This window comes from Bos grunniens, chromosome 7, assembly GCF_055505025.1.
Source record: "Bos grunniens cultivar Pamir isolate PY7600 chromosome 7, Bosgru_T2T1.0, whole genome shotgun sequence".
Classification (NCBI taxonomy): domain Eukaryota; kingdom Metazoa; phylum Chordata; class Mammalia; order Artiodactyla; family Bovidae; genus Bos; species Bos grunniens.
In genome coordinates, this window is record NC_141171.1 from 89,653,409 (window position 1) to 89,680,179 (window position 26,771).

Here is a 26,771-nt window from a genome sequence, read left to right on the forward strand (position 1 = left end):
GTGGAAAGGGAGGAAAACAAGGGGAGGGAGAGAAGCTGAGAGAGAGATGAACAGAGAATTAAAAAGAAAGAATCTCTGCCAAAAGAAATTAAAAGTGAACGCTTCACAAAGCTTTTAAAATCAGGCCAGAAGAGAAGCAAAAGGCAAAGGAGAAAAGGAGAAAAAGAAAGACGCACCCATTTGAATTCAGAGTTCCAAAGAATAGCAAGAAGAGATAAGAAAGACTTCCTCAGTGATCAATGCAAAGAAATAGAGGAAAACAACAGAATGAGAAAGACTAGAGATCTCTTCAAGAAAATTAGAGATACCAAGGGAACACTTCATGCAAAGATGGGCTCAATAAAGGACAGAAATGGCATGGACCTAACAGAAGCAGAAGATATTAAGAAGAGGTGGTAAGAATACACAGAAAAACTGTACAAGAAAGATCTTCATAACTGTGGTGTTGGAGAAGACTCTTGAGAGTCCATTGGACTACAAAGAGATCAAACCAGTCCATCCTAAAGGAAATCAGCAGTGGCTATAGGACTGGAAAAGGTCAGTTTTAATTCTAAAGAAAGACCATGCCAAAGAATGCTCAAACTACCGCACAATTGCACTCATCTCACACACTAGTAAAGTAACGCTTAAAATTCTCCAAGCCAGGCTTCAACAGTACATGAACCATGAACTTCCAAATGTTCAAGATGGATTTACAAAAGGCAGGGGAACCAGAGATCAAATTGCCAACATCCGCTGGATCATTGAAAAAGCAAGAGAATTCCAGAAAAACATCTACTTCTGCTTTACTGACTACAGCAAAGCCTTTGACTGTGTGGATCACAAAAAACTATAGAAAGTTCTTAAAGAGAATGCAACACCAGACAACCTGACCTGCATCCTGAATATCTGTATGCAGGTCAAGAAGCAACAGTTACAACTGGATATAGAACAATAGACTGGTTCCAAATAGGAAAAGGAGTAAGTCAAGGCTGTATATTGTCACCCTGCTTATTTAATTTATAAGCAGAGTACATCATGTGAAATGGCGGGCTGGATGAAGCACATGCTGGAATCAAGATTGCCGGGAGAAATATCAGTAACCTCAGATATGCAGATGACACCACCCTTATGGGAGAAAGTGAAGCAGAACTAAAGAGCCTAAAGAGGAGTGTGAAAAAGTTGGCTTAAAACTCAACATTCAGAAAAGCAAATCATGGCATCTGGGCCCTTCACTTCATGGCAAATAGATGGCAAAATAATGGAAACAGTGAGAGAGTTTATTTTGGGGGTTCCAAAATCACTGCAGATGATGACTTCAGTCATGAAATGAAAAGACACTTGCTCCTTGGGAGAAAAGCTATGACCAACCTAGACAGCATATTAAAAATCAGAGACGTTACTTTGCTAACAAAGGTCCATCTAGTCAAAGATATGGTTTTTCCAGTAGTCATGTATGGATGTGAGAGTTGGATTACAAAGAAAGCTGAGTGCCAATGAATTGATCCTTTTGACCTGTGGCGTTGGAGAAGACTCTTGAGAGTCCATTGGACTACAAAGAGATCAAACCAGTCCATCCTAAAGGAAATCAGTCCTGAATATTCATTGGAAGGACTGAAACTGAAACTCCAATACTTTGGCCACCTGATATGAAGAACCGACTCATTGGAAAAGACACTGATGCTGGAAAAGATTGAAGGCAGGAGAAGAAGGGGACAACAGAGGATGAGATGATTGGATGACATCACCGACTTGACGGACATGAGTTTGAGTAAGCTGGGGGAGTTGGTGATGGACTAGGAAGCCTGGTGTGCTGCAGTCCATGGGGTCACAAAGAGTCAGATACAACTGAGCAACTGAACTGAATGAACACATTCTAGATTTTGACATCTCTCTCATAGTTGATATTTAGCAAATATTTTAACTATTGATTTCAATAGGTCTTAGAATTGGGTTTGTTAAAGGAGGCAACAAATCTGAAAGAATCCTCCAGGTAAAACTTATGCAGCCAGCATATAACTTTCTGAGTTTGAGAAATTTAACTCAGTTTTAAGCCTGGTAATTCATTTTGGGTATCATGCTGTCTGTGTATCTTCTGCCAATTCTCAAAATTAGGTGAAGATCTTTTCCTGCTCAAAAATATACACCCTTGTTAGAGATCTTCAGGCTGAAACCAAATTCCATACATTAGATATAATGCAAAATTGTTACATATCAGACAATATATGTCAAAAACACCAAGTATGATGTTCATGACTGTGACTTTTCTTAACAAGATATATATGTACACATATATACATGTATCGAGAGGTACTTTGCAAATATTAAGCAAATTAAGCATCTTCATAATTTTTTATTGTTTTCCTCTTAGTTCTCATAGCATCATTACATACAATTCTAAATTTAATGCACAGGTTAAAAGCTTTATTTTCAAAGACATACCAATAAGTACGTCTGTGTCTTAGAGGATTTTCATTTTTAAGACCATTTTCATTCACTGAAAATAAGTCTACTCAGAAGTATACTATGATAGGATGGATAGTATGGATTTTATAACAAATATTTAAAATATACTTCTCCCAGGCCATTACTTTTGACTAAGGCATAATCTTCAGGGATTTGTGGAAACAGATATTAACATCAAAAAAGAAAAATGGCTTATGCATTATATCATATAGATCATCATAGCAATCTAGCTCTAACTGGTTTTCTCTTTTATTCCTCCTTCTCCATTACACAAATTAAGTAATTCTATCTGTACAAGGTTAAGCAAAATCTCTGGGCTTGGGAATTAAGTCTCCAAAAGCTAGTATTACAGAGACCAACTAAGTAAATTATTTCTCTGTGGCTAGTAGGACTTTATTTTGGCAAGCCTCCAAATCAGAACTGACTTAGATAAGTATAGGGAAGATCCCTTAATGGCAAAGAAAAAATAAGGTCTTTCTTACCAAAGAGAAATCTATGTATACATCTTATCTACTTTATTTAGGAAAGCAGAACCACAACTTAGGACACTTATAAGGTTGGATTTTCATCCTGTACCAGCTTTAATAATTGTATATACATATGTGAGCATTTTTGTTTGCTATATGTTACATGTATATACATGTATTTTATGCATTTATGTGAGTTATATGCCATCATTATAAATATATCTGTGGTATGATTAAACATAAATAAATATACTTACGGATATAGATTCCATTATAAAGCATACCTAGAAGCCATCAAACTTTTTACAGCATATTCCACATTAACTCTTATATGACACTGACAATGTATTATAATTACCAAATTATGTGTTCTAGAACTCTGTGTTATCTTCTGATGCCCATCAGCAGATATACAGGGTTAAGTTTTTTTAATTACAAATTTTAAAAGCATTGCTATATTCCTATTCAAAAACACAAATTAATTATAGATCCGAATAAAGAGTGAAATTATGAAGTAAAACCCTGGACAAATTCAGACATGAATTTATGAGGAGAAGGCAGGGAATTCTGTCATTGGTGTTAAACCCTCAAACTCTACTCCCTGGGCTTTCCCAGTGTTCGTAAATGAGCATATTACCCCCACTAGAGTTGTTTCCTCCAAGAGTCTTTTCAGAAATTTGCCATATATTAATTTTCACAGCAATCATAAAACATGAAATTATTCCACCTTAAAGAGAAAGAAAACAAGGTTATGTTAGGTTAAATAAGTTGCTTAAAGTCACAGAATCAAGATTAGAATCTATGGATCCTGCTACAAGACTGCTGTTTATGTGGATACACCAAGAATAAATATTTCCAACACTGTGTGGATTCTTCAGCGCAAAAAAAAAAAAAAAAAAACTCTTTTAGATTCTTTTTTTTGTTTGGATCTGGATAAAGTCTGTATTGAACCTGTTACAATAATGTTTTTTTGGCTATGAGCCATGTAGGATCTTAGATTCCCGACCAGGGATCGAACCCTCATCCCCTGCATTGGAAGGCAAAGTCTTCACCACTGGACTCTCAGCAAAATTTTTGCCCTCTCAAACAGAATACAAATAGCAAGTGAACTGGGTAACTGATTGTAAAGTTGTGTAAAATAGAAGAGGTAGATAAAAGAACAGAATGAGACACTTATGTCCTGACACTCTAGGTACAAGTCCTGGAGGAAGCAGACATGTTAGAAACTTTAGGGGAATGTTAAAAACAAAAAGACTTTGCCCCAGTTCTCATTTGGGAATCTAGGAAGAGATAGCTTTGCGGCAAATTCCACTACCACCATCGACTTCAGTTCAGTTCAGTTCAGTCGCTCAGTCGTGTCTCTTTGCAACCCCATGAATCGCAGCATGCCATGCCTCCCTGTCCATCACCAACTCCCAGAGTTCACTCAGACTCACGTCCATTGAGTCAGTGATGCCATCCAGCCATCTCATCTTCTGTCATCCCCCTCTCCTCCTGCCCCCAATCCCTCCCAGCATCAGAGTCTTTTCCAATGAGTCAACTCTTCACATGAGGTGGCCAAAGTATTGGAGTTTCAGCTTTAGCATCAGTCCTTCCAAAGAAATCCCAGGGCTCATCTCCTTTAGAATGGGCTGGTTGGATCTCCTTGCAGTCAAAGGGACTCTCAAGAGTCTTCTCCAACACCACAGTTCAAAAGCATCAATTCTTCATCGCTCAACTTTCTTCACAATCCAACTCTCACATCCATACATGACCACTGGAAAAACCATAGCCTTGACTAGATGGACCTTTGTTGGCAAAGTAATGTCTCTGCTTTTGAATATGCTATCTAGGTTGTTCATAACTTTCTTCCAAGGAGTAAGCATCTTTTAATTTCATGGCTGGAGTCACCATCTGCAGTGATTTTGGAGCCCCTAAAAATAAAGGGGCTCCTGACACTTAGCAAAGCGGAATAATGTCAATAGACAGAGAAATAAGCCCAGTTAGTACTTTCAAGCTGTCCTCCTCTTGAATTGTAGTACAGAAAAGACTTGAAAGTTCCCTTGTGCTCTGAGAGAGAAGTAAGGTAGCTAAGATTTGTTGGGAGACAAGCTGACAGCATGGGAAAGGCAGACAGCAAAAAGGAGTACCAGCCTCACCCTAGGCATTCTCCAGAGTCAGTAGGAGCAGAGATGGAACCCATGAGAAATGGGGATGGGCTCCTGAAAAGTATGAAAACTAGATTATGAAAAAAAGAAACAGGAGGTACATGAGTTATGAACTATAGCAGCAGGAGAACAGGACTCCTAGTACACTAACACTGTCAACCAACCACACCTCAGCGGAGACAGCCAGCCCTCACCCAGGGCAACACAGCTCCCTGCAGCCAAGGCCAGTACAAGATCAAGGGCCCCCCTGTTGGACTCAGAGCCCTGAGATCATCAACATTTCTCCTAAAGCCAAGAACTACTTTGGGGAAAAGGGAGAAAAGGAAGAGGTCTATGGATTAAATAAAAGATCAATTAAACTGGAAGAGTCTGAAGAACTAGAAACCCTCCAAATTTAAAGGCATTTATTATTGTTGTTCAGTCACTAAGTCATGTCTGACTCTCTGCAGCTCCATGGACTGTAGCATGCCAGGCTTCTCTGCCCTCCACTATCTCCTGGACTTTGCTCAAGCTCATGTCCATTGAGTCAGTGATGCTATCTGACCATCTCATCCTCTGTCATCCCCTTCTCCTCTTGCCTTCAATCTTTCCCAGCAACAGGGTCTTTTCCAATGAGTCAGCTCTTCTTATTACATGGCCAAAGTATTGGAGCTTCAGCAGCAGTCTTTCCAATGAATATTCAGGACTGATTTCCTTTAGGATTGACTGGCTTGATCTCCTTGCTGTCCAAGGGGCTCTCAAGAGTCTTCTTCAGCACCACAATTTGAAAGCATCAATTTCTCAGCCCTCAGCCTTCTCTATGGTCCAACTCTAACATCCATTCATGACTACTGGAAAAATTGTAACTTTGACTAGATGGACCTTTGTCAGCAAAGTGATGTGTGTGCTTTTTAATATACTGTCTAGGTTTGTCATAGCTTTCCTTTTCATTTCATGGCTATAGTCACCATCCACAATGATTTTGGAGCCCAAGAAAAGAAAATGGTCACTGCTTCCACTTTTTCCCCTTATATTTGCCATGAAGTGATGGGATCAGATGCCATGATCTTAGTTTTTCGAATGTTGAGTTTTAAGCCAGCTTTTGCACTCTCTTCTTTCACCCTCATCAAGAGGCTAATAAGTTCCTCTTCACTTTCTGCCATTAGAGTGCTATCAGCCTCATATCTGAGTCTACTGATATTATAGATGAATTGGTTTTTTTTCCCCTCTCCACTACACAGCACAGTTGGGATCAAATGGAGGAAATATCAATGAGCAAGATTAAATGAGTTTAGAATAAAGAAGTAATTATTTCTTTGGACATTTTATAAAGTATGAATACATTTTTAAACCACTGCAGAATCAACACACATTCAAAAAATGAGAATTACATAAATAACCATCTTCCTTTTAAAATGTTTCCTCCTTAATCACTCTAATATTTGTCTTTTCTGTTCTCCTCCCCTCTTGGTTTATTTTCCTCTGAAATAAGATAATGTGGAAACCAAAAAAAATAGAATGGCCCCTAAAACTACATGAGTATTTGTTCTAGCCTGCTGTTAACTCATTTGGGTACCAAAGCAAAAAAAATTACATCTTTCTGCATCTTACTCAACTCTATAAAATGGAGATAACATATAAACTCACTTCAGAGAGAGCTTCACAAGCTTTAAAAGCTGCCTGTGAAACACTTTGCAAATCTTATACAATATAAATAATTCTATATTTTTTCAACTGTTCCCAAAAGGGAATCAGGGCCTTGTCCTACCCTCCAGAGGTCAAGACAGAGTTAGGAGAAGAACTCCCTCCAGCTCTGCTACATTTCCTAATATCTGTTGGCCAAACCAGATGTTGGCAGGTATAAAATTTGAGACAGCTGGTTATCCAACCCCTTAGGGCCAAATGCTCCCCCCAAAATCACTTTTTTTGCAGCACACATCCTGATTCAGAATCTCTGAGCTAATTATCAGGGTTGTGATTCTCAACCTAATCATTTCTACTATGCCTCCAGAGTAAGAGAGACTCTCAAAATTAACACTTAGTATGCGGAACGGTACACAGACAATATGCAGATGGCCCACACTGGTTTAAATCATTAAGGCAGTTTCCATTTCTGTTTATGCTCCTCATAGGTTTATAAAATCATCAAAAGCTATATACTGAGCTCTTACGGCATACAACAGACTGCAGAGAGACAGCAAGATGTAACCGATTTCCTATACCTTGAATTCAGGGTTTGTAAAAATTATAATGCAAAGAAGCCTCTATGCACCTGATACCGCACAGCAAAAAACACACAAACACACAGGCTTACGTCGGCGAATTTGGTCAAAGGGTGACTGGTGACGAGAATTACACTGTCTCATCATTCTTTTCCTGGTCTGTCCAGAAAAACAGTCTGTAGTCAGGGTTCAAATTGTTCAGGAAAGAATGAAAGAGATGTGGTTTTGACAGAGAAGAGGATGGAATTATTAGGTTGGTGCAAAAGTAACTGCAGTTTTACATTGTTGAACTTTGCTGTTTGACATTGGAATACATTCTTAAATAAATGTGCTTATGTTATACATCATTTTAATGTGCATTTCTTGCTTTATTTTTTTGCTAATGACATTACTTGTTGTTTATATTTATTTCAGACTAGGCAAATGATGTTATACAAAAAGCAATTTTGGGCAATATTTTTAATTCGAGCTCAAAATGGGTCATAAAGTAGCAGAGACAACTCTCAACATCAACTACATATTTGAACCAGGAACTCCTAGTGAACATACAGTGCAGTGGTGGTTCAAGAAGTTTTGCAAAGGAGATGAGAGCCTTGAAGATGAGGAGTATAGAGACCAGCCATCAGAAGGTAACAATGCCCAATTGAGAGCCATCATCGAAGTTTATCACCTTACAACTGCATGAGAAGTTGCCAAAGAACTCAACGTCAAACAGTCTATGGTCATTCAGCATTTGAAGCAAATTGGAAAGGTGAAAAGGCTCGATAAGTGGGTGCCTCATAAGCTGACCACAAATCAAAAAAAAATCAGTGTTCTGAATTGTCGTCATCTCTTATCCTACCTAACAACAAAAATTTCTCAATTGGATTGTGATGTGCATTAAAATGTGGATTGTGTATGACAACCAACAATGATGAGCTCTGTGGTTGGACTGAGAAGAAGCTCCAAAATACTTCCCAAAGCCAAACACGCAGCAAAAAAGGGTCATGGTCACTATTTGGTGGTCTGCTGCCAGTCTGATCCACTTACAGCTTTCTGAATTCCAGCGAAACCATGACATCTGAGAAGTATGCTCAGCAAATCAATGAGACACACTGAAAACTGCAATGCCTGCAGCCAACATCAGCCAACAGAATGGGCCCAAGCCCTCTCCATGACAACACCCGACTGCATGCTGCACAACCAACATTTCAAAAGTTGAACGAATTGGGCTACAAAATTTTGACTCATTCACCATATTCACCTGACCTCTTACCAACAGACTAACACTTCAAGTGTCTCCACAATTTTTGCAGGGAAAGCAATTCTACAAACAGCAAGAGGCAGAAAATGCTTTCAAGAGTTTGTTGAATCCTAAAGCACGGATTTTTATGCTACAGGAATAAACCAACTTATTTTTTGTTAGCATGTGTTGACTGTAATGCTTCCTATTTTGATTAATAAAGATGTGTTTGAGCCTAGTTATAATTATTTAAAATTCATGGTCCAAACTGCACTTACTTTTGTACTAACCTAGTATAACGAACTGTGGTGTTGGAGAAGACTCTTGAGAGTTCCTTGGACTGCAAGGAGATCCAACCAGTCCATCCTAAAGGAGATCAGTCCTGGGTGTTCATTGGAAGGACTGATGTTGAAGCTGAAACTCCAGTACTTTGGCCACCTGATGAGAAGAGCTGACTCATTGGAAAAGACTCTGATGCTGGGAGGGATTGAGGGCAGGAGGAGAAGGGGACAGCAGAGGATGAGATGGTTGGATGGCATCACCAACTCGATGGACATGGGTTTGGGTGGACTCCGGGAGTTGGTGATGGACAGGGAGGCCTGGCGTGCTGCAGTTCATGGGGTCGCAAAGAGTCAGACATGACTGAGCAACTGAACTGAACTGAACTGAATTTAATGATCACAGAAAACAGTGACTGCAGAAGTACAGAGGAAAGAAACAGAAAAATGATTCTTCTGACAATTGTTTAAATTTTGCTTAGTGCTAAGAAGATATACAATCAATGGGCAATCTATTATATATCCACATCATCACATATACTGGGGCACAGAGCGGAATAGTACTTAAGGGTGGGATGAGATTCAGTTCAGTTCAGTTCAGTTGCTCAGTTGTGTCCGACTCTTGCCACCTCATGCGAAGAGTTGATTCATTGGAAAAGACTGATGCTGGGAGGGATTGGGGGTAGGAGGAAAAGGGGACGACAGAGGATGAGATGCCTGGATGGCATCATGGACTTGATGGACGTGAGTTTGGGTGAACTCTGGGAGTTGGTGATGGACAGGGAGGCCTGGCGTGCTGCAATTCATGGGGTGAGATTATCGGGGGTCAAAACCTGGCTTCTCCACAGACCAGCCTCATAAACTTTGGCAGGATATTTATTCTTAGTTCCCTCCTATGTAAAACTGGAATAATAGTAATACTTACTTCATGGGATTGACATAAGAATTAAGTAATAACATACGAACTTTTTAATACAATGCCTGCCACAAGCATCTAATAAAACTTAATAGTTGATACTGCTGTTATTATTTAAAAATGGATTTCTGGGATTGATCTGTGAAAAATATAAATTACAACCCTAACTCCAAATTTAATTATTACTTAATACCTGATGCTGGTAGTTTATTCATAAAAAGTAGAAAAAGGTTGCGTGTTCACCCATTAAATATATGTTTCATTTATAAAATAAGCATATTAATATTTTCAGACAAGATTCTTTGAGGATTAAGTATTATTATGCAGGCAAAATGCTTAAGGTAGTTCATAGCACATAAGTGCTCAAACTGTGAGTTGTTCTTATCATCATCATCATCTCAGTTATTTAACATTATCATCATCAATTAGGCAAAGAAAAATTGGGACTCTGATAAAGAACATGATATTGAGGAAAGAAATGAAAGGAAAATGTCTAGAGGATATATTTTCCTCTGCTTTCATTGCAAACTGAGGAGACGTGGAATAGATTCTTGCCATGATACAGATCAAGAAGGTTGAGTAACTGATGAAGCTGAGGCAAACAGGAGACTTTTTCTTAATTTTGAAAGGAATTATTAGTATGTTTTTACTATATAGGCCAAACATTGTGCAATGTGTTTTGCAAACATTAGCTCCTGTCACATTTACAACCACTTTGTAAAATACAAACTATCATTGTCACCCCGTATTATCAACACAAGTGTCAGCTAGACAGGTGGGAACACCTTGATAGGAGTCTCAAGGCTAGTAAGCAGTGGACAGAGTCAGGGCCTGAATGTAGATCTACCTAGTTCTAGTTCAGCCTCTTACCTGTAGTGTGTCATTGGGAACTTTGAAGAAGGGTCTTCAGAGAAACAAAAGGAGGCAAAAGAAAAGAGGTATCTGTGAGAGAATGTCTCTAACTTGAAAGCCAGAACTATCCGAGCATTCTCCCATTACAGAGAGCAGTCTCTCATTATCCATTCCTCTGGAAATATACATGGTGTGTTTCCTGACTGTACTATGCATCACTTTAGAATGATTTCCTGGGAAGTTCAATGTTGAAAATTATTCTACTTATGATGGGAATCTACTGTAATATTTCACAGAGTCAATCTAAACAATTCCCAGATAAAAAGAGAACTTGGGTCAACTTTGAAAAGTTAAGCCTAGTCACCAAAACAAATAAGTTAATAAGATAGAAAAGAAATATATATATACATACCTGTATATGTATATGAATAAATTGAGACAGAAAAACTTAAAAGAGACTTCAACTAATTATAATCTCAAAATACTTTCTCATCTTCCACAGACACTTCCTATTACTTTATCAGTAAAAGTTGAAGGCTGAATATACCCACATCTGGGAAAACCATGGCATCTGAATGCTAAACAGGAAGATATGATGCTGTCAAGAGGACCCACAATTAGTGAAGTAATAAACAATGTGAATATCTATTTTTGAATATTATTAAATAAACTATAACTTTCAAATAAATTGACTTCCTCATCTTAAAAATTCCTAACAATACAATATTGTAAAGTAATTAGCCTCCAATTAAAATAAATAAATTTATATTTTAAAAAATTCCTAACAATGTGGATGTAAAAGTATGAATCGTGTATTAAAGTTTTTATTTTTCCAACTTTAGTTCAATTCCTTTTTTAAAGTCCCAAAATGGGGAGAAGCAACATTGTAAATTACTTTACTAAGTACCAATAACTTTAGAACACATATTAAAAATTCCAGTTAAATTAAAAGTTGAGTCAGGTAGAACACACAATTACACCTCTCCACTGTCCTCATTAAATTTCAGTTCAACAGGGAATGCTGTCACTTCTTCCACAGACTTTCCTATTATACTCTTATTTTAGGCCAATACCACTGATATTCGGCAGCAAGTATTTGCAGATCTTAAGCAAATAGCATTATATTACCAAGAAGCAGAATGAGCAATTGTTTCTAATTTTTCTCTACAACTATGCTTTGGTGTGAATGGTCATAGATTGTTTCAAAACAGACCCCAGATGACTACTTGGCAAAAATCAACAGGCAAAAGTGAGGTCTAAAGTTTTATTTTGGGGTGTCTCTGCAGTAAATTGTCTTCCTTATAACAGCTTCAGCTATCTAATTTTTTCAAATCTTTCTGGAATAACAAGTAGCAAATTAGTAGATCTGTCACATGAATGCTATTTGCAATTTACTTATAGTACACTCTTACTTCACATTCAAGTTTTGTCTTGATGTAATTGACTTAACAAGCAAGTATTTATCACACTTACTGCTGGAAAACATTAATTACCTTTGATCCTGCTGAACTTCATACCCACTTATTTTAAGAAAATTTGACCAGGTTAAAAAGTTACTTAGATAATTACAACTCAATTTCCCAGCACAGAATGTTGCATTCTTAGGAGTCTCAAAAAATTATTTAAGTTGATTCAAAAAATTGAGGCAAAACATATCCATTATTTAATAGTAAATTACAATATTCCAGAAGAAACTGGACTGCATAATAAAAGTAAATTCAGTAATTATTCCTTTTCAAAGTTGATGAGGCTGAAAAATTTCAGAGTACAATATCATATGTCTCAGTTAATGTGGGCTTCCCTGGTAGCTCAGCTGCTAAAGAATCCACCTCCAATGCAGGAGACTCCAGTTTGATTCCTGGGTTGGGAAGATCCGCTGGAGAAAGGATAGGATACCCGCTCCAGTATTCTTGGGCTTCCCTTGTGGTTCTGTTGGTAAAGAATCCGCCTGCAATGCAAGGAGACCCAGGTTCGATCCCTGGGTTGGGAAAATCCCCTGGAAAAGGGAAAGCTACCCACTCCAGTATTCTGGCCTTGAGAAAGCCATGGACTATATAATCTATGGGGTCGCAAAGAGTCAGACAGGACTGAGCACTTTCACTTCAGTTAATGTGGCTAAAGGTCCTGACAGGGTAGTATAATACATCGGTCTTTATTTTTTAAAAAAATGATAACAAAAACCATGTAATCTTTAATTTGGGGGAGAATCTAAATTTTCTATCTCATCTTAAGACATTGCTAATGAAGAAAACTTAAAAGTTGTTTCAGGTGTTAGAAGTGTTCTGAACACAAATCAAGCAATGACTAGCACTTAATTACTTCATGTTAAAATTATCAGGATGTCTAAAATCTATTCTATGCATAAATGCTTGGATATTCAATGGAAACTAAAATCATTTAACTTATGCAAAATTAATTACATGCACTCAATTTAAACAAATAAAAAGAATAGGTAATTTTCCTCACTTTTTCACTCAGTGAGGATGCAGGGTAAACTAGGGTGCGAGAAATGGGACACACGGCTACATGTCCCCTCAGTCATCCCAGTTCGTGTATGTCTCTCGTAATCTGAGCATCCCATCATGCTGTGTATGATTCAGAGGTTAGCAATACGTGTTTTCCTGTTAGTGAGTCCTGTAAACAAAAATTAGTCTTCTGTTCTCAGCCAAGGAATGAGCAATTTTTCCCAATACTGTCATGAAAATGTGGATATTTTGGACTCAGTGAAACCATAAATTATGTCTGTCTCCCGTGTAACAACTTCTTAATGGAATGTTCGTGTTACACTGACTCTGCAATTTTTGCCCCACATGTTCATTTAAGAAACTGACCTACCTATAAAAGAAGCTACTGTCCTTAAACTTACTGCAGCCACCTATTATCACATGGATACTCATAATCTCTCAGTAGTGGCAAGAAACATTTTACCTCAGTACAAAGTAGATTACATTTGCATATTTATATCTCACAAATCCACAATGCATTGCATACTCATAATGCAACTTGATGTGAATATGTAAATACCAAGATATGTAAGTATTTAAATATCAGAAAAGATTTCACATAGAAGTAGAAGATATCCATAATGCAACTTACTATCTGCCTAATACTACAGCACAATCCAAAAAGTTAGTGCTACCTGTCAGTTGGAAATGCCCAAGAAATAAGCCTTTCCCCACCACACTGAAGAAGCCTGAGCAGGTCTAGCCTGAGTAGCCTGGTCTCTGTCAAGAGATTTCCACAGCAGAAGACAGAATTCAATCAGAATTCTTCCTGGAAAAGCCCAGTTTGCCTCTAGGCCATCTTAATTCGGATGAAACTGAACTATGATTTAAAAAGAAAAACACAAATATTTATAGAGTTCCCTACTGTTATGGAGCTGTCCTGATTGCTACAGGGAATAGAAGATGTTTTTACAAGTGCTCTATATTTTTTAAAAGAAATTCATGTTCACACAAAAATTTACAAGTAAATTACAGGAAAGTTAGAAAGCCATTGCAATAGGGAAAAGTGATGAAGGCCCAGCGTAGGATAGTAAAATAGGAATGGTGACTGGGGATTTGAAAGACACCTAAGAACCAGATTAGTTTTAGTAAATAAATGCATTTAGAGTACGAGAGAGGAGTTAAGTGAGTCAAAGTTGTCTCATTTTTAAATTGGAGTAGATGCGATAACATTAACCAAGATAGAAAATACAGGAATACAAAAAGGTTTTGGTCAGGAGATAACACATTTTTTTACTTTGCTGCTTTGATTTTTAAGATGGGATTTGAGGGACTGTTTTTTCTTTTTTTTAACATTTTATTAGTTTTTTTTGGCAGGGAGAGCTTCCCTGGTGGCTCAGCTGGTAAAGAATCTGCCTGCAATGTGGGAGACCTAGGTTTGATCCCTGGGTTGGGAAGATCCCCTGGAGAAGGGAACAGATATCCACTCCAGTATTCTGGCCTGGAGAAGTCCATGGACAGAGGAGACTGGGGGGCTATAATCCATGGGGTCACAAAGAGTCAGACACAACTGAGCAATTTTCACTTTCACTAAAATGTTTTTTAAATTTTTATACAACTTTTAAAGGTTATTCCATTTACACTTGTTACAAAATACTGGCTATGTTGCCCATTACATACAATACATCCTTGAGCCTATCCTACATCCAATTCTTCATGCTTCCCACCCCCTCACCCTTATCCTGCCCATCTCCCCTCTGATAACCACTGGTTTGTTCTCTATATCTGGGGGTCTCTTCTTTTTTTGTTGCCTTTACTAGTTCATTGTTCTTCTTAAATTCCTCGTGTAAACAGTATTATACAGTATTTGTCTTTTTCTGATTTAATCTAACTTAGCCTAATGCCCTGCAAGTCCATCCATGCCACTGCAAGTGGCAAAATCTAAGTTCTTTTTTATGGCTGAGACTTCACTTTCACTTTCCACTTTCATGTATTGGAGAAGGAAATGGCCACCCACTCCAGTGTTCTTGCCTGGAGAATCCCAGGGACGGGGGAGCCGTCACATGGTCACACAGAGTCGGACACGACTGAAGTGACTTAGCATAGCATAGCATAGGAATACAGTTTATTTTTGGGGCTCCAAAATCACTGCAGATGGTGATTGCAGCCGTGAAATTAAAAGACGCTTACTCCTTGGAAGAAAAGTTATGAACAACCTAGATAGCATATTCAAAAGCAGAGACATTACTTTGCCAACAAAGGTCCGTCTAGTCAAGGCTATGGTTTTTCCTGTGGTCGTGTATAGATGTGAGAGTTGGACTGTGAAGAAGGCTGAACGCCAAAGAATTGATGCTTTTGAACTGTGGTGTTGGAGAAGACTCTTGAGAGTCCCTTTGACTGCAAGGAGATCCAACCAGTCCATTCTGAAGGAGATCAGCCCTGGGATTTCTTTGGAAGGAATGATGCTAAAGCTGAAACTCCAGTACTTTGGCCACCTCATGCAAAGAGTTGACTCATTGGAAAAGATTCTGATGCCGGGAGGGATTGAGGGCAGGAGGAGAAGGGGATGACAGAGGATGAGATGGCTGGATGGCATCACCGACTCGATGGACATGAGTCTGAGTGAACTCCGGGAGTTGGTGATGGATAGGGAGGCCTGGCGTGCTGTGATTCATGGGTTCGCAAAGAGTCGGACACGACTGAGTGACTGAACTGAACTGAACTAATATGGTTCATGACATTCTACAGGAGACAGGGATCAAGACCATCCCCATGGAAAATAAAGGCAAAAAAGCAAAATGGCTGTCTGGGGAGGCCTTACAAATAGCTGTGAGAAGAAAAGAAGCAAAAAGCAAAGGAGAAAAGGAAAGATATAAGCATCTGAATCCAGAGTTCCAAAGAATAGCAAGGAGAGATAAGAAAGCCTTCCTCGGTGATCAATGCCAAAAAATAGAGGAAAACAACAGAATGGGAAAGACTAGAGATCTCTTCAAGAAAATTAGAGATACCAAGGGAACATTTCATGCAAAGATGGGCTCGATAAGGACAGAAATGGTATGGACCTAACAGAAGCAGAAGATATTAAGAAGAGGTGGCAAGAATACACAGAAGAACTGTGCAAGAACGAGCTTCACAAACCAGATAATCACAATGGTGTGATCACTCACCTAGAGCTAGACATCCTGGAATGTGAAGTCAAGTGGGCCTTAGAAAGCATCACTACGAACAAAGCTAGTGGAGGTGATGAAATTCCAGTTGAGCTATTTCAAATCCTGAAAGATGATGCTGTGAAAGTGCTGCACTCAATATGCCAGCAAATTTGGAAAACTCAGCAGTGGCCACAGGACTGCAAAAGGTCAGTTTTCATTCCAATCCCCAAAAAAGGCAATGCCAAAGAATGCTCAAACTACCGCACAATTGCACTCATCTCACACGCTAGTAAAGTAATGCTCAAAATTCTCCAAGCCAAGCTTCAGCAATACATGAACTGTGAACTTCCAGATGTTCAAGCTGGTTTTAGAAAAGCCAGAGGAACCAGAGATCAAATTGCCAACATCCGCTGGATTATTGAAAAAGCGAGAGAGTTCCAGAAAAACATCTATTTCTGCTTGAGTGACTATGCCAAAGTCTTTGACTGTGTGGATCACAATAAACTGTGGAAAATTCTGAAAGAGATGGGAATACCAGACCACCTGACCTGCCTCTTGAGAAACCTATATGCAGATCAAGAAGCAACAGTTAGAACTGGACATGGAACAACAGACTGGTTCCAAATAGGAAAAGGAGTACGTCAAGGCTGTATATTGTCACCCTGCTTATTGAACTTATACGTAGGGTACATCATGAGAAATGCTGGGCTGGAAGAAGCACAAGCTGGAATCAAGATTTCCAGGAGAAATATCAATAACCTCAGATATGCAGATGACACCACCCTTATGGCAGAAAGTGAAGAGCAACTAAAAAGCCTCTTGATGAAAGTGAAAGAGGAGAGTGAAAAAGTTGGCTTAAAGTTCAACATTAGGAAAACTAAGATCATGGCATCTGGTTGACAGAACTGAACTGAATATCCCATGCGTATACACGCCACACCTTTATTCATCTCTTGATGGACGCTTTGCTTGCTGCCCTATCTTAGTAATTGTAAATAATGACACTATGAACACTGGGCTGCATGCATCTTTTCAAATGAGTGGTTTTGGATTTTTTGGATATATATCCACAAATGTAATTGCTGGGTCATGGAAAGAGATGACAGAGGATGAGATGGTTGGATGGCATCACCAACAATGGACATGAGTTTGAGCAAACTCTGGGAGATGGTGAAGGACAGGGAAGCCTGGCATGCTGCAGTCCATGGGGTCGCAAAGAGTTGGACATGACTGAGCAACTGAACAATAACAAAGGTAGTTCTATTTTTAGAAATACGATATCTCAGAGGAAGTTGTGAATCATCTATCTAAAGTGATGTAGTAGGTTCTACTGATCTATAAATCATTGTCATATAGATGATTATTCAATCCGTGGTTACAAATAAAATATCCAGTGAGAATACAGATAGCATGTAGAGAGAACTGAATCTAGTAGTGTCTGTATTGAGGAGCTTACTGCAAGAATAAGAACAGTGAAATAAAAGAAAAACTTAGAATATAGGAAACCTTTAGGTCTAAAGAAAAGGGTAATGTTAAGTAAGAAGATTTGGTCATTTCTGTCTGCTATTATGCAGAGGTAGAAAAAAAATATGAGCAAACACTGGCACCTGTTTTTGCAATTAGGTCCTTTATACCTTTGAGACGTTAAGAAAAAAGCAGGAGGGGAAAATTCACATGTTATGCTAACAAGAAGCAACTGAGGGTTAGAAATGGTGTTAGAACTATAGACCTAAAATCCAAACAAGAAAGGAGAAAAATCAGATGGTCACTACAAGTTAAGAATGTATTTTTTAAGGTAGAGAAGAACCTTCCAATAAGGGATGATCAAGAGTCACACAGTATCTCTTAAGATCACTCTAAACCATACATTTCTTCAACCTCTAGCCCTCCTTCCAAACTCTCTCTCACATACACTCTCCTTTCCCACCAGAACCACACTTTTCTCGTAAGAGCAAGACTAAGTTACCACATTAAGTGGATACCGACACACCTGTCACAGGACGTCAAGATGACTCAACTGTTATCCAGGCTTCCTTAGGATTCATTTTCATGAATATATGCAAAGAGCTGTCCTTATTAATCTACAAGCAGGAAGCGCATGCTAGGATGCAAGTTCTCCTTGGTTTAGCAGAAAACACAAACCCCGGTTCTAGCCTGAAAGCTAGCTCCAGCTCAGAATCCTGCTGGAGACAGAGGATGCTAAATTGAATACCCAGACTATAAAATCCCAGACTAATTTCTGAGCATGAATATTAGTGGCAGAAATTAGTAAGTAGGGGAAATATGAAGGCTGGATTCTTATTCATTTTTGTACATGAAATCTAACACAATACCATATGCGGAAGTTCAATTGTTGTTAGATTGAACAGAATTTTCTAAACATTTATCCAGTCTAAAATTACCCTATCAAACAATATGTTATAGTGGCAAGAGGACAAAACTAGGGCACAGAAGGCTGAGGTTCAGGTCTGTTCTGAAACTTTTGACGCCTTTTATCTCCTTGATAGTTCTCTCATCTGCATTCCCATCCTGCCAGATTTCACAGATTTTAAGAGGGAAACACATTTAAAAAATACATGTGAAAATGCATGATACTTTTTTAAATACTATACAAATATTAAGGCACATTTATGACTACTATTATATGTAATATGCCATTTAAGGTGATCAGATTTTGACATAAAATGCACTCTTTTCTCTAAATTGGCTGTGCTACAAGTATTATTTTATTGTTCTTTACCCCTGTTTATCTAATCCCTGTTTGAAATCTGCTAAACTATTTGCCTATTTATCAGGGTGGCCCTAATTTGGAATCCAGAGACTAATGGCATTGGAAAATTGCACTGAAAGGAGTCACCCATGTACTGTGATAGATCATAAATATGGATGACTAGAAAGTAAGATGCTTCGCTTAAGATGCAAATTAGCAGAGAATGAGATGCAGCGGGTTGTGCACCCCAGATTCAAATCCTGATGGAGAAGTCCCTGGAGGGTCACCAGACAAAAAGCAGGTTTCTGCTGTCACTCCCCCACAAGGCTGTAGACACTCCCTCAGCCTGTCAGGCAACACTAATTGAACCGGATACTAATAGGAGAGAGAGTGTGCCAGCCACATCCTTGCACACAGAGCTGCCAAGTCAGTCTAGGGAGGCGCTCCTGGCAAGAAGCACAAGAGCCTAGAACTATAACCCAGAAATCCTCAGTTAGGCCAATCCTAGCAGCAGACTGGCTTCAGAAAATGAGAAAGGCAGAAAGGGAGGAACTAAAGCTTTGTGGGGAATACAAATAATCATAATGAGGATACATGGTTCTCAACGGAACCACTGTGCTCTGTGATCCAAACTCTCTTCCCTGCCCTCCTGTAACTTCTGCAAAGTATACCCTCCCAAATCCCCCATCCTGCCACCCTCTCAGCACCACCCCCCAACCAGATAAGATTCAGATGAGATTCTTGATGTAGTATCTCAGACAACAGGTTTGGAGTACATTCATCCACGCAGACACGGCAATAGTATATATGAATATGCACACTTCAGTATGGCCTATAGCAGAGAGAGGGAGAGAATTTAAAAGTCGAAGAGAATGGAGCTCACTGTGTAAAGTGAAAAGCCAAAGAATCTGCTGTGAGAGTCCTCAAAAGAGGCAGTGAGCAACGGGAGGCACAGCTTCTTATGTGCTTGAATTGCCTTCCTTTCGCTCTTCTGTTCCCCTGCGTCCTTTCTCTCCATGCCCCGTGTGATGAATATCTTCTTAGAACTCATGTTCTGATCCAAACAGGCCATGTTATTGGAAATGTGGCAGTAAGCAGGAAAAGAGAAGGCAAGAGAAAGAGGAAATATGAGAAAATAAAAATGAGAACAGAAATAAGGAATGATGTGAATGAAAACCAGGGTCCTTTGGGTCGTGCCTCAGTTTACCCACACGCTTCTCACAAACTCTACAACACCTGCAGAGCCACATCACATAGGACTGCTGCCTCGGGACCATCCGGCTGAGCAACAGGCACCTCTCAGACCTGCCTTAGCTGAACCTCTTCCCAGCTGCATCGTCGGTTAAACAGAACTGCACATTTCTCAGAGCAGGTCACTGATACTTTCTGCTTCTGGTCACAAAATTAAAGTCCCCAAAGGAACTGCCTCTCTCCGGGCACAGGAATTTGGGATCAAAAAAAGGCAAGAAAGGAAGATAAACAAGAACACCTTTAGAGCTTCCATTTACATGGTGAATGAATCAGATTCCACAAACATCTTGCATATCCCTTTAATAAAGGAGAAATTTAGGATTAAGAAAATTTGTAATTTTCTCAAATTGTGTTTAACACAAGTATTCAAATTACTTCGAATCCAAATCATTCTCTTAAATATATGAATGGATGTATCAAGTGACATTTATCCATTAAGAGATCTTTATTGAGCCTCAACTGTAATGAGCCTCAATAAGAGGTTTGCCATCAAGGGTACCATCTTTAATACCTATAATCCACAGTGGGAGGGAACTCCACATTTAATCAAGATGCCTGCTGTAAAATCATATGCAAGATAACTCAGAGTCTACAACCAGCATGGGGAACAGATTCCAGGACACAGAACTAAATAACCTCATTGTAAGATCCCCATTGTAAGGAGTCATCAACAACAGCCACAGATCATACATCAAAGGGACACAATTGGTATTAATAATTGATAACTTTTATTGAGCCATTATTTGTTAGGCACTAAATATTGTCTCATTTAACCCTTACCTCAGGTAAAGCATGTGATTAAGAAACTGAGTTCAGAGAGATGAAGTAATCTGCTCAAGGCCAAACAGTGAATAACTGGTGATATGATGAAGGTTTTGAACCCAGGTACTTGAGACCAGAGCTTCCACTAACCCCCAGACTAGACAGTAACAGGCTCATCTTCCAACCTCACCCTTCACTGACCCATCCTTCCGTGAACCTCTATTACCTACACTTCCACATGGTCTTTCATTCTCTCTCCAGAACGTCTGTCCTTCTCTTAGACCATTTTTGTCTCCATTTATTTTTCTCTTTTCCCTCTCTGCCCACTTCATCCTTCTCCCAAATCTCTCTCTCCCTCCCTCTCTTTCTTTCTCTAAATCAAACTGAATGTGAAGTTCAAATAAATTCTGAAGATGATGATTTGACTTTATATCCTGTTTTGACTTTAAAATACTGAAGAAGGTATCCCTTTATATGTCTCTTCCCCAGAAAAGAAATGTCAAAACTATGAAGGTTTTTACTTTGATGAAATGAAGTAATGATATGTTGAATGATTCTTGAACAGATCCTTGAATGATCTGTTTCTTGAATCGAGGTTTACATTATCAAAAGGTTTCACACTACCCAGAATTGCCATGGGCTGATGTGTCCTTCCCAAAATGCCTATGTTGAAGTACTAATCCCCAAGTGACTGTAATGAAGATAGAACAAAGGGGTGACTGAGGTTAAAGCAGGCCACAAGTGTGGAACCCTGATTTCACAGAACTGGTGTCTTTATAAAATAAGAAAATACACCAGAGACCACTCTCTTTCTACCATGTGAGGACGCAGGGAGAAGGTAACTGTCTGTGAGCCAGGAGGAGAGCTCTCAATGGGAACTGAATTGGCTGGCACCTTGATCTTGGGCTTCCCAGCCTCCAAAACTGTGAGAAATTCATTTCTGTTGTTTAAGCCATCTAATTTATGCTGTTTGCTGTGGCAGCCCAAGCTGACTAATATAATTGGTTTTAAAAATATGGCTCTTCTTTATGAGAAAATTTCACACATTCAAATGTTAGCAGTATGATTTCAAGATGAGTATTCTCATCATTACTAAACTGTTTTGAACTTACTGAGCTTTAGGCAAGATGTTTCCTGGACAAAGAAGAAGCATATTCCTAAAACGCTTGTATTCAAAACATGCGTTTAAAAAAATTATGTCCAATATTTATCTGACCATTTAGGACAGAAAACTACTTTTCTGAAAAGCTAACAGATTTCAATAGACATAGCCTAGATCCTTCTATGAAAAATAAGAATAAGAAGAGAGAGGCCCTTTGATTTATTCAGATGCGGGTTTGAAATTCGGTGACTTTTTTCTGAGTTATTTTATTCAATATCCAACAGATGACTTTGTTACCAATTCAATCCACATCCAGTAAAAGAAAAATAAACCACTCATCTAGCTATCAGGTCCAGAAACTGGGAACAACCTAACATAAGAAAAATACTCTTTTCGAAGTCTCCTTATTTTCCAAGCTAACAGCAATGTGAACGCCACTGTTGTACAGCACTCACTAGAGCTGTTGAAACTTTAAACAGCTTTAGGAAAATGCCAGTTGTTTTAATTATTTCTCCAGTGGGAATCTTTGGCTTCACTGAAAAGGGTATATGAGCCGTTTGGTGGCCAAATGGCAAAGTAAAAAGAAAAAAGAAAAATACACAGACCACCACCACCAACATCCCCTTCTAAGTTACATGAAACTTCAATAAAATATGGTTTGATGGCCTGTTGACTAACCTCTGTGAGGTGGAGAGTTACTCTGAATCCATACCTCTTCTTCCTGTGAGATAAGCTGAGAAATTTGAGAGGAGCAGGCCTTGTATCTGAGCCCAACTCAGACACGCTTTTTCTGATTCAGCCATAGCTTTGCTTGGAAACCTGTACGTCATGGCCTTGGCGGGCCCCCAAGCTTCCTCCTAAGCAGTCTGCTATTTTTCCTCTAGCTTACCCAAAATAGCTGGGCAGAGATTTAGTACAGTTGGTACGCCGGTGTTTATAGGCCGAAGTGTTGTCAAGTTTCCTTCTGTGGGCAAGCAGAGGTTCTTGCAGACAGACCAGAACAAAAGGAAAGGTGGTTCTGGCCTTCTGGTTCTGTTTCCTGGCAGAGTTAGAGGTTCCCTTTCCCTCCTCCAAACAACCCCAGGATCAGACAACCTTTATCAAGTTTAACCTCCCTCCCTATCTTCTCTCATTCTCTGAAAAAATCCTTTTTCCTCTTCTGAAGCCCAACTGCTCGGAATTGCAGTATATTATGAGTCATATATTTCAACATATTTATTATCTAGGATCTTTCACAGGCAAAACAGGTCTAGAAACTTCTTTCCTACTGGAGAATTTACAGGTATATTATTTCCGCTACTGCTTAGTCATTAAGTCATATCCAACTCTTTGTAAGCCCATGGGCTATATAGTTCACCAGGCTCCTCTGGCTGTGGGATTTCCCAGGCAAGAATACTAGAGTAGGTTGCCATTTTCTTCTCTGATACTATTTCTAGGTGTTCTATTTTAAAATGCAAAGTCCAACATTTGCAGGGAGAAATGCAAGTGCTAAAGAAAACAGATCCACCCTGAGGAGAAAAGAAATAGATTTGCTAACTCATAAGTCTAGAGGCCCTGTTTCTTTCCCCATAAAGTATTTGAACCTTTATCTTCCCCTTTTGTAGAAATGGAGTCCCCCCACCCCGACCCACATCCTTCCCTTTCATCGCCTCTTTTCTACTCATTGTGTCCCAATAAAATAAGATGGTACAGGTTTTCTCATCTGCTGTACTCTCCCCAGTAAGTTGCTACTCCCTTTGAAATTCCCCTTGCTGTTCCATCAAGCCATGCTGCAGAATAAGATACAAATTGATGATTTGATCCAGGTTTCACTCTTTGAGAATGCAATACATAAAGCATAGGTCTCTGGCATGGAGAAAGAAAAAGGCAAGAAATAAATTACAGATGACATTCAGGAAGCCTTTCCTAACTTAGAATCAACTGACCTATTCCTGCAGCCACAGGAAGCAGTGCTCCTGTCTCTCTGCTGCTGTTTCTCTTGACCAGGGCAGGACTGTGATATGTTCACGCCCTATCCACTCTACCAGTCCCTTTCTTCTTTGTATCATCAGAAACTAAAGCAAGAGGAAACCATGAATGATTATTTTATAGTTTTCAGAATTAGACCAAATTCATATTTATGCAAAAGTAAAATCAAGTTCTGTCTAGATCTACTAATGTATGTATGGATCTTTCTGTATCTGCTTTTTTGTTGTTCTATCGTTCAGTCATGTCCAACTCTTTGCGATCCCATGGACTGCAGTGCATCAGGCTTCCACATCCTTCACCATCTCCCAGAGTTTGCTCAAACTTAAGTCCATTGAGTCGATGATGCCATCAAACCATCTCATCCTCTGTCAACCCCTTCTCCTCCTGCCCAATATTTGCTTTGCTGGCTCTTAATCACTGGGATTTTGAGCATCAGTGTGTGATCTAGCCCTGCTTGAGGCTCTGGATTGGATGCTTGCCCTCTGACTTTACATCTACATGAAATGACTGACCCAACCTGATATGACACATCCCTGTGGAAAATGTCTCAGGGAATAGGCAAGGAAAACATTAGAGAGAATCAAATACTAATATTCTGCCCAGCTGCCAATGTGGTAACTCCCTACTAATGGGATGAAGGTATCAGCAACATTAGGTGTTTACATTTATTTTAAAACACCAATCTTAAAAGAGAGTTCTTTTGGGCACGGTGTAAGAACATTTATACTAAACCTTTTATCCCCAGCATTTTTAAGCATTACCTCATTAGTCTTCAAAGCAGCTATTTAAGGAAGGTAGAATGATTTCCTCTGCAATTTTATATGTCCTGCTTGCTATGAGTCAGAGAGTGTGCAGGATAGGACTACCAAGATGGCCTAATGACAGTACAGGCCGCCAACCGGAGAAGAGCAGCGTCTCCATGAGCTTCATCTGCCCAAGTCTTTCCATCCATTCCCATCTCCCTAAAACCCTTAGTACCTCTTTCAGGGCTACATCTCATCTACAAGAGCTTCCTATGATCCCTTGATCCTCACTCAGCCCCCATCCAAAGTTGCTCATATTCCTAAAATCCCATGTCTTTGCCTTTATGTCAAGTAATACTGTGTTAATCCACAAAATGTCTCTGAGCTAAACATTACACGGTTAGCATGCCCTAACATTTCCCACTTCTATTTATATTTTGACAAAGAACTTATGAAGATAAGATCTTAATACAAATATAGTAAAAGTAATAATATTTTAAGCAGAAGAATCTGGTGAATTTCCCTTAAAAGACATTAAGGCTTTAGTAGGTTTCACCTAATTGTTGAGTCTGTCCAGTGGACAAGAAAGCTGATAGATAGGAATGAAGTTTAACTACCTCTCACTCTTATCATCTAAAAAAGATGTATGTGTATATGTGTATCATATGTGTGTGTGTATCCCTTTAGGAATACTACTTTCCAGGTCTCTGCTTCCACTCTTTAACCTTCATCAATATATAGGTCCTTTGTTTTTTCCTTAACTGTTAGATTTTAGGTATTAGTTTGCATTTCAGATATGTTATCTATTATTTTGTGTAGGGGATACCTGAAACTGTACTTCCATCTTTGAGAAAATGAACTAATCCACAACAGTTCTGGAATGATTAACAGCATCAGAAATATTATTATATACTTACTGTAACCATTTAGGAGTATTAGCTTCAAGAGAGAACTGTCGATTACAATTTATTGGTTTGTGTGTGACTTCCTGTCTAAAAGAGTACTAATTCTTATTAAATCTTTTTCATACTTACTGAGATTTTTTTCCTTAATGGTACAATTCAATTTTAGTCAGCTGACCAGACAATATGTCTTGTAAAAGGCAGAGCTTGGCTCCCAGTGTATTGAGAACACTTATTCTATCCAAAACATTACTTAAACCACAGTTATCCCTCAGTATCCAAGGGGGATTGGTTCTAGGAACCCTCTTACCAAATTCCAGGTATACTCAAAGCCCTTATAAAGAATGACACAGCATTACATATAATCTGTGCATATCCTCCATATACTTTAAATTATGTCTAGAATACTTATAATACCTAATACAGTGTAAATACTATGCAAATAGTTGTAAGTACAATATAAATACTACGTATTCTGATGCCAGTGCACAGCAAATTCAAATTTTGCTTTTTGGAACTTTTCTGAATTTTTTTCAAATATTTTTGATCTGTGGTTGGTTGATTCTGCAGATGCAGAAGCTGAGGATATGGAGGGCTGATTATGTATCTCAGAAATTACATTAGCAACTAACATTTTACCTTAATCAATCAACTAACATTTACATAATGACAGCTCTGTTGACATGTCAAACTCTCTATGCAATTTTCATACAAAGATACCAGCTAATCCAAGAGGATTTCTTCAAAGACAGTTTGAGAGAAAATAAGAAAGTGAAGTCGCTCAGTCATGTTGAACTCTTTGCGACCCCATGGACTGTAACCTACCACACTCCTCTGTCCTTGGGATTTTCCAAGCAAGTATCGGAATGGGTTGCCATTTCCTTCTCCAGAGGATCCTCCCAACCCAGGGATCGAACCCAGGTCTCCTGCATTGTAGGCAGACACTTTACTGTCTGAGCCACCAGGGAATTCTTGGTAAAAGAAAATATACCTTAGATTAATCTAAGAAAAAAAGTCAAGTCCCCACCAAGAGCAGATTTCTGGGAGGAATGAAATGTAGGATGAAAAACAGCTTCTTAATAGCTTGTCTGTTGTTCAATATTGTACCTCTAACATTGGAATGTGAAGTCAAGTGGGCCTTAGAAAGCATCACTACGAACAAAGCTAGTGGAGGTCACGGAATTCCGGTTGAGCTATTTCAAATCCTGAAAG

General features: G+C 38.9%; 1 protein-coding gene across 28 annotated transcripts in view; it reads right to left on the minus strand.

Annotated features, from left to right (window-relative positions):
• Positions 1-26,771, minus strand: part of LOC147369947 (uncharacterized) — a 779,924-nt gene that overhangs the window by 671,101 nt on the left and 82,052 nt on the right. The window contains exon 3 of one of the 28 annotated variants that reach the window (XR_015168175.1): positions 11,160-12,476. The exons of the other annotated variants lie outside the window; for them this stretch is intronic. The gene's annotated coding sequence lies outside the window, so the exon portion shown is untranslated. Of the gene's footprint in view, positions 1-11,159; positions 12,477-26,771 lie in introns of those variants that run through there. 28 annotated transcript variants of the gene reach the window in all.